We start from the raw sequence: 14611 nt of genomic DNA on the forward strand, positions 1-14611 counted from the left end.
CTTCTTGGGAAGGTTTTTCAGGTATTCGAAGGGACTTGGGTATTAGAATTTAAGTTTTCAGTCATTGCAGCCATATCTTCATTAGGGGGCACCCGAAACCCAGTCATGCTGTGGCTTTTGCAGACGTGTAGACGTACTGCCTTGGTGGTCTTGGAAAAGATCCAGGAGAATTCTCTGGATTACTAGGAAGAGACTCTTGTTCTCTTCCCTTACTTTCTCCCAAACAAATGGAGCTTCTCTCTGCATGCAGAGCTGCCTGTAGCTTGGGGAAGAGTGACACAAGCATCCCTCTGGTCACCACCACTGGGATTGTGCTGGGTCAGACCTGAAGCCAGTACAGGACTCACACAAAGCCCGTGGTGACCACTGACTGGCTACTGCCTAGTTTGCTCAAGGCCCTACGACTCTACAATTAGCAGGTGGCAAAGCCAACCAGGCTTCTTTCCTTCCCTTTAGGGCAGTGAGCTCCCCCTAGCCCTGGGCAGGTCCAGAGAAACCATTTGGGAGTCAGGGACAAGGGTTGGAAACCTTAGGAATCTACCTGGTGCTTTATTCTACTGCAGCTGAGGTGGCATCCAAGCCACAAGACAAGGTCCTTCCCACTCTTCCCTCCCATTTTCACAGGCAGAGAAGTCTCTCCCCATGGCCACCACTGCTCCCAACCTGTAGCAAGTACTGCCTAGCTACTGTCAATGTGCACTCAAGGCCCAGGGGCTCTTTAGTGAGTGTGTGATGAATGCTGGCCAGCCTAGAACTCTCCTTTCAGGGCAATGGGCTCCCCTTTGGCCCAGGGTAGGTCCAGAAATGCTGTCCAGGAGCCAACGCCTAGGCCTGGGGACCCCAAGAGCCTGCTTGGTGCTCTACCCTACTGTGGCCAAGATGGTACAAAGACAGAGTATCTGTATTCTTCCCTCTCCTTTTCTCAAGCAGAAGGAGTCTCTCCTCTTTGCCATCACAGCTTGGAATGTGCTGGGTCACACCTGAAGAGTCTCACCCAAGTCTTAGAGTCTCACCCAAGGCGCCTGGCATGTACTACCTGGCTACCGCTGCTGATTATTCAGGGCCCAAGGGCTCTTTAGTCAGCAGGTGATGAATCCTGCCAGGACTGGGTTCTTCTCTTCAAGACACTGGATTTCCTTGTGGCCCAGTGTGTGTCTAGAAATGTCATGCAGGAGCTAGGGCCTGGAATGAGGGCCTCAGGACTCTGTGCCCTATTCTACAGTGGTTGACCAGGTATCCAAGTTGCAAGACAAAGGCCTCCTCAGTTTTCCCTCTTCTCTCCTCAGGGGAAGGACGAAGTCTCTCCTGGAGCTGTGGGCTGTGCTGCCGGAGGTAGGAGAAGGGGTTGCACAAGCACTCCCTTGGCTGCCCTGGTGGATATCTCACTGGGCCACGTGTCCCCCAAGTCCACTGACTCTGAGCTCAGCACAGCACCAGGGCTTGCCCAGGAGTTGCTGTCCTTGTGGTCTAGGCTGCTTTTCAAGTTTATTTGGGACTCCAAGCACGTTAGCCCACGGCAGAGGTTCTGACCACTGGGATGGGTGATTCCCAGTGTTGCTTTCCACTGTGACAGGGCAGCCAGGTTTCCTGGGATGCACCAAGCCTCTTGGATATAATGCCTATTAACTACACTGTGATGCCAGGTCATGTTTCCACAAGGCTGTGCGGGGCACACCCCACAGCCCTCAGCACACAGCGTCCTGCCACAATTCTCACCAACACTTGCTTTGATGCAACTTTTCCATTTGCCTCCATCAGATAGGGAACTAAAATCTCGTTTTAATTTGCATTTCTCTGCTACCCTGTGGGATTGAAAGTGCCTTCATTTATTGATTAACCACTCACTTCTGTGACCAGCCCATTTAACTTCTGTGTATTTTTTCTTTGTTGTTTTCTGTGGATTTATAATTTCTTATAGATTTAGATATTACCATTTTGTTTATTTTTGAAATGTTAAATATATTCTTCCACATAACTGTTAGCATTTTTTGGTGGGATATTTTATTGAATAATAATCCTTAACTTGAATATCATTGAACATCAAATCCAATACTTTTTTCCCTGATGGTTTCTCTTTTTGGGGTTAATCATTAATCTGTTAACAATGAAATGTTTAATATTTGTTAATAATAGTATGTAATATGTAAACTCCCTGATCTCTTAATTTACTGCCAAGTTTTCTTATAAGAGGAAATAAGAATAGCTTTTATATAAGAAACTCTGCCTCTGAGTGCGTTCTCTTAGTATATATAGGTGTACAAGCCTCTATTCAAGTTAATACACAAGTCATCAAGAAAGTGCCATGTGCTACAATGGAAAGTTTTGGGGAGCCTGACAGCTTACAGTGAGGGCACCTGGAGGAAACCCCAGTGGCCTCACATCTGCAAGTGAGGGAGAGCTGTGCTCTGACTGAAGAGAAGTGTCATAAAAAGATGAAGCCGGCCGGGCAGGGTGGCTCACGCCTGTAATCCCAGCACTTTGGGAGGCCGAGGCGGTGGATCATGAGGTCAGGAGATCGAGGCCATCCTGGCTAACACAGTGAAACCCCGTCTCTACTAAAAATAAAATAAAATAAAATACACAAAATGAGCCGGGCATGGTGGCAGGAGCCTGTTGTCCCAGCCACTCGGGAGGCTGAGGCAGGAGAATGGCGTGAGCCCGGGAGGCGGAGCTTGCAGCAAACTGAGATCGTGCCACTGCACTCCAGCCTGGGCGACAGTGCAAGACTCCATCTCAAAAACAAACAAACCAAAAAAATGAAGCCTTTTATTGTAGGAGGGACGTCAAATGAGCACTTGAAGAAATGAATGCAAACCTGAAGTTTCATTAGAATTCAGCATGTTTCCTTGCACTTACATATGGCCTTCAAAAGACAAAACCAAAAACAGGAATCAGGAAAAGGAATCAAAATTGGACACTAAACAGGACTGTCAAAACCTAAGCCATAACCAATAGGTGGTGTCGAATTAGGATACACTTGAGAAACAGGGGGTTTGAAAGACAGTTGTCTGTGAGAGATGCTAAACAATAAACAGCCCCAGGCATATAAAACACCTTCCCGAATCACAGAACAAAGCATCTATGAAAGGTGCAGGCTGGATGTCACAGCCTCTTCTTCCCCCAAAACCTGTAAAATGAAATGAGTTTTAAACTCGGAATTGAACATTTTCACACAATTTAGGTATCAGCTATCACTGACAGCAGGAGACTTCAAAATAATTTTGCACATTCACAGACTTTATAGCTAATCCTGTGAGCACCTAAGTGTGTGGCCTGCATACTTGTGAAGAATTGTCACAGTAATTTCCAGCTCCTGAATGTACTTTGCCCAAAACCAGGCTTCCAACCTTGACACATTTATTCCACCCATTAAACACCTGTGTGCTCACAAAGACATCGTGGAATCTGTCGTCCCTCCACCAAATCACAGGCTCGGGGGTGACAGTGTGAGCTTCCTGGACTTTGAAGCAGATTGAGTAGCTCGGTTGTGGGGAGGAACTTAGAGAAGAGTGAGATTAAAATGTGAAGCCATTTGTTTTCCTGAAAAGTTGTTGTTACCCTTCACAGCACAGTCTTCTAATTTCTCCTGCCTCCACGGCATAATTTGGAAAATCTTGAAAACGTCAAATAGTCCTAATGTAATTGACCTTACACACACAATCTAAGAAAAAATATAATCTATCAAAAAGATACCTCGTGTCCATTAGCAACATCGCCATGTCGTATCATCCCTGAAATACGTGCAGAAGCCAAAACAGTCACATTTTCTCTTTGGTTTTAGACAACAGGCCCCGCTGGAGTCATAATATAGGACAACTTGGTACAAAATCTGTTCCATTAAAGTTGCCCTTATCCTTCAGATGAATTTCCTGGGAGTTTTGAGGTCAAGCATCGTTCCCTTTCCAGCTAAATAGCTGCTCAACAGCTGTTGCTATTTGGAAGATGTTTACTCCTAAAACTGCTCTGTAGTTTTGTGGTTCACATGGTGTCTTAGTCCTGCTGACACTGTGGTGCTGTGTGTGGCTCTAACGTCAAATTCCATCCTGACTGAGGAATGAACCACAGGCCTTGTGCTTTCATGACAGTCCCCTCCGAGGGGGCAGAGTGCCACAGAGTCACCTAGAAACAGCCTGGACGGGCACAGATAGCAAGATGCGCCTGTGCAGCCCGGGACTCTCCTAGCAGGGCGGGGCCCAGCCAGCAGGGAGTCAGTCCTCAGCCTGCAGAGGCGCTGGGCACCGGACACTGATGCAATAAAAGCACTTCACATTTTCTATGGAAATCGGCTTTGGCAATTTCCGTTTGTTTTCTTTTTCTACTGTTCTGCCGCCTCCCAGGCCCTTTCCTTGGGAGGATTTGCAGAAAGGACGTCTCTGGCGAGCTCTGTACCCCAATGCTTCCCCCCACCTCCCCGTCACAGATCCCCCTCTGTGCAAACAGAGACGCAGAACACAGAACAGAGGGTGCCCATTGTCTTCCCTTGTGTGCGGAAGGGACGGGGACCAGGGCTCGAGGACAACAGCCCATTCTCTGCACCGTCCAGACCTTGGAACCCACTCCCTGCCTCCCCCACGGCACTCAGGGAACACATTGGAGAAACTTAGTGGTCTCTGCTGTTGAAAGAGGTCCTCGCAGTGAAGTAAAGAACATGAAGATGTTAATTCCTTATGCTTTTTGTTAACTATTCAAGGATTTCCTTTGAAGTTCCTTTCTGTGTTCTTTTGAAAAGGTCAAGCTATGGGGCTGAGTGATTTGTAGCTGGAGGTGTGGACTTGTTCTGTGACCCTGGACCCTTAGGCATGGCTGGGCCTTCTGCCTCACTCTGTCTGTCTGACTCTGTCTAGTTAAACGTTTAATCAACATACGTGGCACAATCCAAATGCCTCCCTGTTTGTCGTTTGGGTTGAACGCATCAGATATTTGGATTCTGGGCTGGGATGGATAATATCAAAGTGTTTGTGGAGGTCATCCTTTCAGCTGGCACCAAGCTACGGGTGTACAGCAGGGCAGAGATGAATCAGCACCCAGCTCCAGCTGTGTGCCCGGGCAGAGATGAATGAGACGCAGTCACGGCTCATCCCACTGTCAGGGGGGCCGGGACCTGAAAATGACCCCAGCTGTTGAGGCCCGGCAGGCATGAGCTGCTGGCAAGGGTGGCACCAGAGTTTGGGATGGAGTTGGGTTGAGGGGACCTAGGGAAGGCGTCCTGGAGGAGGTCAAGCCAACAGAGCCTGGGACACCAGGGGCTATGGGCGGGGACCAACCTGGCAGGTTTGAGGTGAGGAGGACGGCTGAGGCTGGGGGCCTGGAGTGGGCATCTGTGGAGATGTCAGGTGGGCTGAGAGGGAGGAAGGACAGTGGGGCCCAGCAAAGCTCACCTGGTGGGTGCTGCACTGTGTGTGCAGCCACCAGGCTTGGAAGGACCATCGCCAGCTGGGCCAGAGCACTAGGGACCTACTCAATGCCATGGATGTGTTGGAGGGGGGTAGAACTAGGGCTACCTCTAGGCAACAGTGCTCCACGCCCTGGCACCTACAGCCAGGGGTCAGGGCCTGGGCAGCGCTCGCCCAGCTGACATGAGTGAGCTCTGTTCTCCTGCACCCGGTGTGCGCGGGCTCCGTGCTCCTGCACCCGACACACATGGGCTCCGTGCTCCTGCTGAGGCAGTGCTGGGTGTCGGCACTGATCAAGGCCAAGGTAGAGGAGGTGTCCTGTGGGAGGCCTGCAGGTCCCAGGAGGGTGGAATTGAAGCAGCCAGCCTGAGCCCAGGGCGGAGGCTCTCCTTCCCAATGGAGGCAGGACCCAGAGGAAGAGTGAGGCCACAGAGGCAGGTCCTGGCCAGGCCCCTGGAAGGCAGCAATGTGCTGAGAGCCTTCCTTGAGAAAGAGTGGAGGCCCGGTGACCACGGCCTCATGACTGCTGAGGGACAGGGCCAGAGAGTCTTCTTCCTAACTGCGCCCCTCTCCCTTTCTCCATTTCCCCATAAGCCCTTGAAACAGAGGAGCCTGTGTGTGTGTGTTTGTCCTTGGGGCCGCCGAGAAGTGGCAGCAGAGGGTCCTGCCCTCCACAAGGCACAGGAGCAGGGACCATGAGTGACCTGGGAACACTGGCCCTGGGCTCCCTGACTCCCTCTGTTTGCCACGGCCTCCACTTTAAGTCACACCCAACAGTTGTGAGATGTCGGTGTTTCTGTTGCTAGACATTCCTGTTGCTGTGCAGCAGCTGAGGGTGGGACAAAGGACTCCCTCTTCTAAGTTTTAAAATACAAAGCAACTCACATGTGGGCCCTCAGGAGGAGCTGCCTTTCCTCCTGCTCCGTGGCTCCTCCTGCTTCGTGCCTCCTCCCATCTGACAGTTCCCCCAACCTGCTGGGCACTGAGTCCTCTGCCGTGGGGGTTGCAGGTGCCACTTCCCCTCTCCACAGCCGTGCAGTGCCCAGCTCAGCTCAAGTTCACAGCCCTTTCAGCTGGTGTACCCGTGGACAGCAGCCTGGTCACAGTGGGATATGCAGCTGGCAACCTGCTCCAGTCATCCTGCAAGTCACTGTGAACGCCTTGAGGCTCCAACAGCAAAGCCACTGGTCGGAAAGAGGCTGGGGTCCTGCGCACCCACCAGCGATGGCTGCCCTTGTCCATCCCGTTCCCTGAAGGGGAGCGGCTGCTGGAGGGTGAAGCCACTGTGGTTTGAGGGTGAAACCACTGGTTTGATCCCTCAGCCCGCATCACAGTTGATTCACCAGCCACAGAAGCACGGGGGAGTCAAGAAGGGGAAGGACAGAAATGGCTCCTGACCATGCGAGCTGGAGGTTGAGTGGGATGGTCTAAAAATCGACTGACTAGTAAATGGGTGAATTAGCATAATGATGAATGCGTATTGATCCATTTTTCTGAAAATGAAATGTTTTTCGTCATCAGTTTTGATTGATGATGAGATTATATAAGCAATTACTCAGAATGATTACAAGTCGTAATTAGGCTAGGGAAGGGAGCGTGAAGGGTGTTGTGCTTGAGACTGGATCGGGGGCAGCCCCGCGGGAGCTGGGCAGGGTTGGAGCCTCTGCAGGGAGGAGGACGGAGCCTCCCCAGGGCCACGGGCCAGGAGGGAGAGGCGGCCGGGCTGGGTCAGAGTGAAGGACAGGGGGGCACTGGGCGCTGCTCTCAGAAAGGCGGAGTGACAGGAGGCCATTTCTGGGTCTGGATTCTCACCATAGAACAAGACGCTAGAACACAGTGCTCAATACGGGCCTCCTGCTCTGAGAAGATGTGGTTCCGATTGCGGCTTCGGGGTCTCCAAAATCTGCCCATCTGCAGGCAGCGCACGACCAAGGCCAGGACCGCATCCGACACCGCCACCTGCTGGTGAGCAGGAAACATGACGTCTCGGGGCCAAATATAAAGAACACCTTCAGGATATTGAATTAGAGAAATATCAAACTCTTTTAAATTCCATCACAGCTACCAAAACCAAACTGGGGATGTAAAGAATTTTTCAGCACATTGTATACTATTTAAATTGCACACACACAATAAAGGCTTGCTAGAGAGCCGAAATGCATTTTTATTTTCAAACATAATGCATGTCGTATGATGAATGAAATCATATCGTGATTGTGCTAATCATAGGACACACTGCAGGCCCCCTTCATGTGAGCCTACTGTGGTGTCCTATGTACTTTCAAGTTTGATGAGTTAATAGTCACTATAGGCCCGGAGTGGTGGCTCACACCTGCAATCCCAGCACTTTGGGAGGCTGAGACAGGTGGATTCCTCGAGACCGGTCTGGCCAACATGGCGAAACCTGGTCTTTACTAAAAATACAAAAAATTAGCTGGGTATGGTGGGGCAGGCCTGTAATCCCAGCTACTTGGGAGGCAGAGGCAGGAGAATCGCTTGAACCGGAGAGATGGAGGTTGCAGTGAGCTGTGATTGCACCACTGCCCTCCAGCCTGGGTGACAGAGTGAAACTGTCTCAAAACAAAAAACAAACAAAAAAAAGTCACTGGCCTGGCGCGGTGGCTCCCGCCTGTAATCCCAGCACTTTGGGAGGGTGAGGTGGGCCGATCACGAGGTCAGGAGATCGAGACCATCCTGGTTAACAGAGTGAAACCCCATCTCTACTAAAAATACACAAGCCGGGCGCGGTGGCGGCGCCTGTGGTCCCAGCTACTCGGAGGCTGAGGCAGGAGAATGGCGTGAACCCGGGAGGCGGAGCTTGCAGTGAGCTGAGATCAAGTCACTGCACTCCAGCCTGGGCGGCAGAGCGAGACTGGGTCTTAAAAAAAAAAAAAAAAAAAAAGGTCACTATAATGAGTGAGCCTAGTGGATTCCACCAACCAACAGGAGCCTTGAGCCTTTTGGAAAATCTCAAATTTTATTTGTATACATATTAGCATAGTGAAAACTGCAGTCTTTCCTTACATTTTCAAATGTTTTGGAAGCGTCTGCTTTACAAATTTTTATTTAGATTTTCCATTTAAGTTCATCTATGCCATTGTGACTTCATTGGTTTAAAACCCTATTTTGCAAAGGACCTTGCTTTGTTAGGTGGATGGGGAGGTTCCCGTGACTTTATGCTGCACGTTCTGTGAGGGTGGAGGCTTGACACTGAGCTGGGCCAACACAGACTGGCGTGATTCGAAGCTTTGCTTCATTGCATAGTAAACTTTCTGTGTCAAGCTGCAGGGTTACTGCAGGATTTTAGAGCCATGTTTGAAACCTGTCCACAGAGTTCAAAGCAGACTGGCAGAAGGAAATCATATCGTTTATCAGACAGGCCAGAGGCATCCCAGAGTGGAGTCCCTCTGTAGCCAGTTTAGGAATGTCGCTTTCCAAGTGACAAGTCAGTGGGCTGGGGGTCTTGTCAGGGATTGTAACTTGCACGTGCACTCCTACCTCACACTCCCATCCCTCAGGGCCTTTTTTTTTTTCCTTTTTTTTTTTAAGAGTCTCGCTCCTGTTGCACAGGCTGGAGAATAGTGGTGTGATCTCGGTTCACTGCAACCTCCGCCTCCCAGGTTCAAATGATTCTCCTGCCTCAGCCTCCTGAGTAGCTGGGATTACAGGCTCCTGCCACCACACTTGGCTAATTTTTGTATTTTTAGTAGAGATGGGGTTTTGCCATGTTGGCCAGGCTGGTCTCGAACTCCTGACCTCAGGTGATCCACCCACCTCGGCCTCCCAAAGTGCTGGGATCATAGGCGTCAGCCGCTGTGCCTGGCCCAAGCTGCTATTTTAATTAAACTTTTTGCAGATAAAATGGAAAAAAAAATATCACTCTGTAACTTGGGTGATCTAGACCAGGGGTTTGCAAACTGTTTTTGAAAAGGGCCACATAGTAAATATTTTAAGTTTTGTGGGCCTATCAATCTTTGTTAAATAGTCTTGTTTTTATGTGGTTTTGTTTTTACAACCCTTTAACAAACATCAAAGCCATTCTGGCATGAGGGCTGCATGCAGCGGGGCAGCTTCTGCCGGAGGCTGTGGTTTCCTGGCTCCTTCCCTAGAGCTGTCCCTCACTTCGCCTGCAAGCCCAGAAACACATTTTCTTATGTTTCCAAAATAAACACGTCCTGCGAGTGAGGTAGATTGCCATTGATGTGGGCCATTGTGAGTGTTTTATTAGGGTGTCATGAAAGTCTTAAACTTTTGCCCAATTTTCTTTTGAACTTTCCATGAATTTTTAAATATACCTTTACGTAGAGTTGGGATCATCGGCGGCCCATAGTCCTCTTCAGTGTTTGCAGTTCTCGTATTTCACAGGCTCATCATAGATGGATCACATGTTCTATGGTATTGTTATGATTTATCTCTGGCAGATAAACATTTGGGACTGAGAAGCAAAACTTCTAGCAACGGCCCTTGGGGTAGACTAAAAGCCACCAAAAGCCTCTGCGTGCGTCCAGCCACAGTGGAGGCTTCTTAGGGGCCATGGTCACAGCTGGGCGTGGTTGAGATACAGGGGAGGGAGCGGGCGACACTGAATACTCTTCCTTAAGTTGGAACACACAGGACTTGAAGTGCATGCTCCACACTCCGCGTTGTGCGTCCTGGAAACATGACCTCACTCAGCAATCGACTTCCCACCACACCTGCTGACAGCACTGTGCTGGAGTAGACTGTCAAGGGTCAAAAGAAACACAGGGCATACTCCCTGCTCCGGGAGCTGGGGGCCTGAAACACAGATGTGGGTGCAAGAGCGCTCACCCGTAATGGTTAAAGAGCAATTTAAGGCTGTAGGTCACAAGACTCAAATAAGTTGTGAGTCTTGTACTGTGAGTGTTGTACCAGTCAGCGCAGCTGTGGGAACAAAACACCCAGACCAGGCGGCTCCAACAGTAGGCATTTATTGCTCACAGTTCTGGAGGTTGCAAGTCCCAGATACATATTCTGGCTGACTTGGTGCCTGGGGAGGGCTCTCTTCCCAGCTTGCAGACAGCCACCTTCTGCTGTGTCCTCTCCCTCCTGCAAAGACACCATCCTACCATGTGAGGGCTGTACCCTCATGACCTCCTTTAGACTAAATTACCCCCTTGTAGGCCTCATCTCCTGACACAGACACACTGGAGTTAGGGCTTCACCATGACCTGAGGGCAGGGGTATAATTCATTTCCCAGCAGACATTCCTGCAAGAAGGAGGCAAGGAGCTCACACTTCTGAGGCTGAGATCCTTTGCTCGGACTCCAGGCTGGCTTGCTCATATACCACTTGTGACCCTGAAAATCTATTTATTTATTTATGAGATAGGGTCTCACCCTGTCGCCCAGGCTAGAATGCAGTGGTGCAATCTTGGTTCACCACAGCCTTGAATTCCTCCTGGGTTCAAGCAATTCCCCCACCTCAGCCTACCAGGTAGCTGGGACCACAGGTGTGCACCACCACCCCTGGCTAAGTTTTGTATTTTTTGTAGAGACAGGGTCTTGTCATGTTGCCCAGGCTGGTCTCGAACCCCTGAGCTCAAGGGATTGGCCCACCTCAGTCTCCCAAAGTGCTGGGATTACAGGTGTGAGCCACCGTGCCCAGCCTCTCAAAGCCTCCATCTCTTCATGTATAAAATCACAATAATAATAGAATCTCCATTACAGAGTCATGGAAACTAAAATAAAATAACACGGGCACTAGGGTTAGAAATGCCTGTCAATTAGCAAGGGGCCAACACCTGTGGAAGATCGTTCAAAAGGCCCGAAGTGGTATTCAAATTCCCAGTAGTTGTTGTTTAGAAAACACACATCTATATAGGGAATGTTAAAAATAAATCTTATATAGTTCAGAACTGTTTAAGAAAGAAAAAAACTGAATTTGAGAATTTAATGCGGAAAACAGAAAAGGAGTCTGAGAAGGTGCTACTATCTCATCACCTTGTTTTCAAATGTCAGCTGGAATAGTTTTATAAGGAGATGCACCCCTCACCTACACTTGGTTACCCAGTGGTACCATTTACGTTCAAGAGACTGGAAAAAAGAACTTGATTCTTTTCTTTTTATTTACCCAGTTTTTAGTATAAGAAGTTGGTTTCCCATCCCTCTCAGAAGGTAACCCATTCAATGAACTTGTGCTTTTATCCACAACTGGCTGATTCCTCACAATTCTTATCCTCACTGGAATTGAATTTGTCCCGTTTTCAATTCCACCTGTACAGTTAGTTTATTCCTCGTTCCTCCGTATAAGACTGTTTATGGGACATAACCTTGATGTTCCTGTTGCTCATTCGTATAAAAGTGCTTATAAGATTAAGAATTTAACTTTCCTGAACCTCTAGGAGGAGGGTGGGTACATGAAGTTTTATAATTTCACAGACCGTTCTCTGCTCTTGTTTTTGATCCGTGTTTTAAAAGAGGATGTCTCACTCGCTGAGGCTTCCTGGCCTGCTCCCTTCCCCCATGTCGATCTGGTCATTGTCTTTTTTTCTGGCTCTGCTAATCCCGTCTCGCTCGGGCTTAATCCCACCCCCAGGAGTTGCAGTTTGGGGTAGGGTTCTGCCTCAGAAAGGAGCCCTCCAGGTTCAGTTCCCGGGCGGAGCCACTGGCTGGGCACAGGGAGACTTGCAGCATTTGAAATGAGGCTGGTCAGATTCAACATGTGCTGTGAGTGTAAAATACACACCAAGTTCATAGACATAGCGTGACAAAAGTAAGATTTTATTAGTAATTTTATGTGTGAAGTAGTTGAAATGGTAATCTTTTGGATATATTGGGTCGAACAAAATAATTCATCAAAATTAACTTGTAGGAATAACTTTTCCTCTTTGATCAGGGAGCTTTTCCAGGTTATATGTACAATGACCTCTGCAGGCGTCGGGTGTGTGGGGAAGCATCAGCCTGGGACTCCCATAAGCCTCTCAGGGCTTGGGGTTCTCCTGGGGATGCTGAGGGTTGCATGGAGGCTTGAACTTTGCACCCAGCTGCATCCTCGCCTTCAGGGAATGCCTCTTCGGGGTCCCTGGGAAGCTCACTGACTCCATTCCTCCCCTTCTTTCAGCCAGGTTTTATTTCTGACTCCCAAGTCAGGCTGTCACTTGAAAATGTTTTTTGTGACAGAGACTGTCCAGAAGAAGACTGTTTTCATATTCACTTTGTGGGATTTTCTTATTTCCTTCTTTTCCCAGGTGATAGTCTTCAGTGCTTGTGTGTGTGTGTGTGTTGTATTTGTGTGTGTTGTGTATTCGTGTGTGCATGCATGTTTGTGTTGTTTATTCATGTGTGCATGCATGCATGTGTGTTGTATATTCATGTGTGTGTGCATGCATGTTTGTGTGTGTGTTGTGTATTTATGTGTGCCTGCATGCAAGTTTGTGTGTATTGTGTATTCATATGTCCATGTATGCATGTGTATGCGTGTTGTGTATTTGTGAGCGCATGCATTCAAGTTTGTGTGTTGTGTATTTGTGTGTGCATGCATTCAAGTTTGTGTGTTGTGTATTCGTGTGTGCATGCATGCATGTTTGTGTTGTGTACTCACGTGTGCAAGCATGCATGTTTGTGTGTTGTGTATTTGTGTGTGCATGCATGGATGTTTGTGTGCATGTCAGGATTCTCCAGAGAAACAGGACCAACAGGATGTAAAACACAAAACCCAACATAAAAGGAGATTTATCTTAAGGAATGGCTCATGTAACTCTGGAGGTGCTGGGTGGGCTGGAGGCCCAGGGAAGAGTTGCTGTTGAGTCTTCAGGCCGGTCCCTGGCAGAATCCTGGGAGGTCAGGCTTTTTGTCTGAAGGCCTTCAGCTGAGTGTGCGAGCCCATCCACGCTGTGGAGGACAATTTGCTTGACCCAAAGCCCATGGATGAAAATGCTAATCACACCTAAAAATGCCTTCATGGCAATGTCAAGAATAATGATAATCAAAGATTTGGGTACAGTGGCCTAACCAAGCTGACACATAAAAATTAACAATCACGATGTGCAGATATATATAATATATTATGTGGGGGTAGATAGAGATATCTATAGATAGGTATCTCTGTCTCCATCTGTATCTATCTTTTAATATTTTTATTGAGATGAAATATATTTACATCATTTATCATCTTTACCATTTTAAGGGTACAGTTCAGTTGTAATAAATACATTTATAGTCTTCTCTCTTTTCATCCCCCCTTTCCAGGTTTTCAAAACTTATTTTCAACATAAGCATTGCTGTAAATAACTAGCTTGCCGTTACCTATACATATGTTGTTGGTTGGATACCATTACTAAGACTAGCTAGAGCCGAATTAGGATTAATATAACTTTTTGTTCAACGTTGCAAAAGATTATTGGTATGGCATTATTTACATTTTAACTGTTCTCTCTTCTGTAAAACGCCTCTGAATTTCTTCTTAAAGGAACAGCTATTGCTGGGTTTTTCCCATAGAGGGATGAAGACCGTTCTGACGGTGTGGCGCTCCCTCTAGTGGCTGAGGGTCGCTAGCTCACCGGCGAGGCTTCCCGAGGCCGGATTTGTCCCGGAGATGCCCGAGCGCCTCTAACACCCTCCTACGCAATCCAGGAGGCGAAAACTAATTTGATCACACGGATGAGACCGTGGCTGTATTAACAGTGTGTGTGTAATCCACAGCGGTATAATGAAATGTGGAATAGCTGCATGACTCCAAACGACTGTTTTCCAAATGACCGATGTGTGATGTTACAAAATCACAAATGGTAAAAGATCCCTTCGAAATGCAAGAGGGATGAAAATATTTTAATGTAACAGTGTGAAAAGTTCACTAGGGCAATCTCAGATTCCACATTGCAATGAATCTTTAAGAAATTAGATTTTTAGTGTAGCGAAAAAGGCCATTCACAATTATCTAAAAAGACTACTAAAATTATTCTCTCTTCTTCAACTACACAGCTACTTGGCACAGGTTTTCTTCATATATTTGGATCCAAAATGGAATGACAGCAGATTAAATGCAAAAGTACCTATCCAGCTGTCTTTTCTGAAGCCAAACATTAAAGAGATTTGCAAAAAATATAAAAGACTTTCACTCTGCTTATTTTTCTTTCAAAAAATAGTTTCCTTAAAAAGTTCTTTGTGTTAACCTACAATGTTAACCTACATTATTATTATTTCAAAATGAATAACTAAATATTATAAAAATATAAACTCTAATGTGGTCAATATAAGTAG

This window comes from Chlorocebus sabaeus, chromosome 8 (genome assembly GCF_047675955.1).
Source record: "Chlorocebus sabaeus isolate Y175 chromosome 8, mChlSab1.0.hap1, whole genome shotgun sequence".
NCBI lineage: Eukaryota > Metazoa > Chordata > Mammalia > Primates > Cercopithecidae > Chlorocebus > Chlorocebus sabaeus.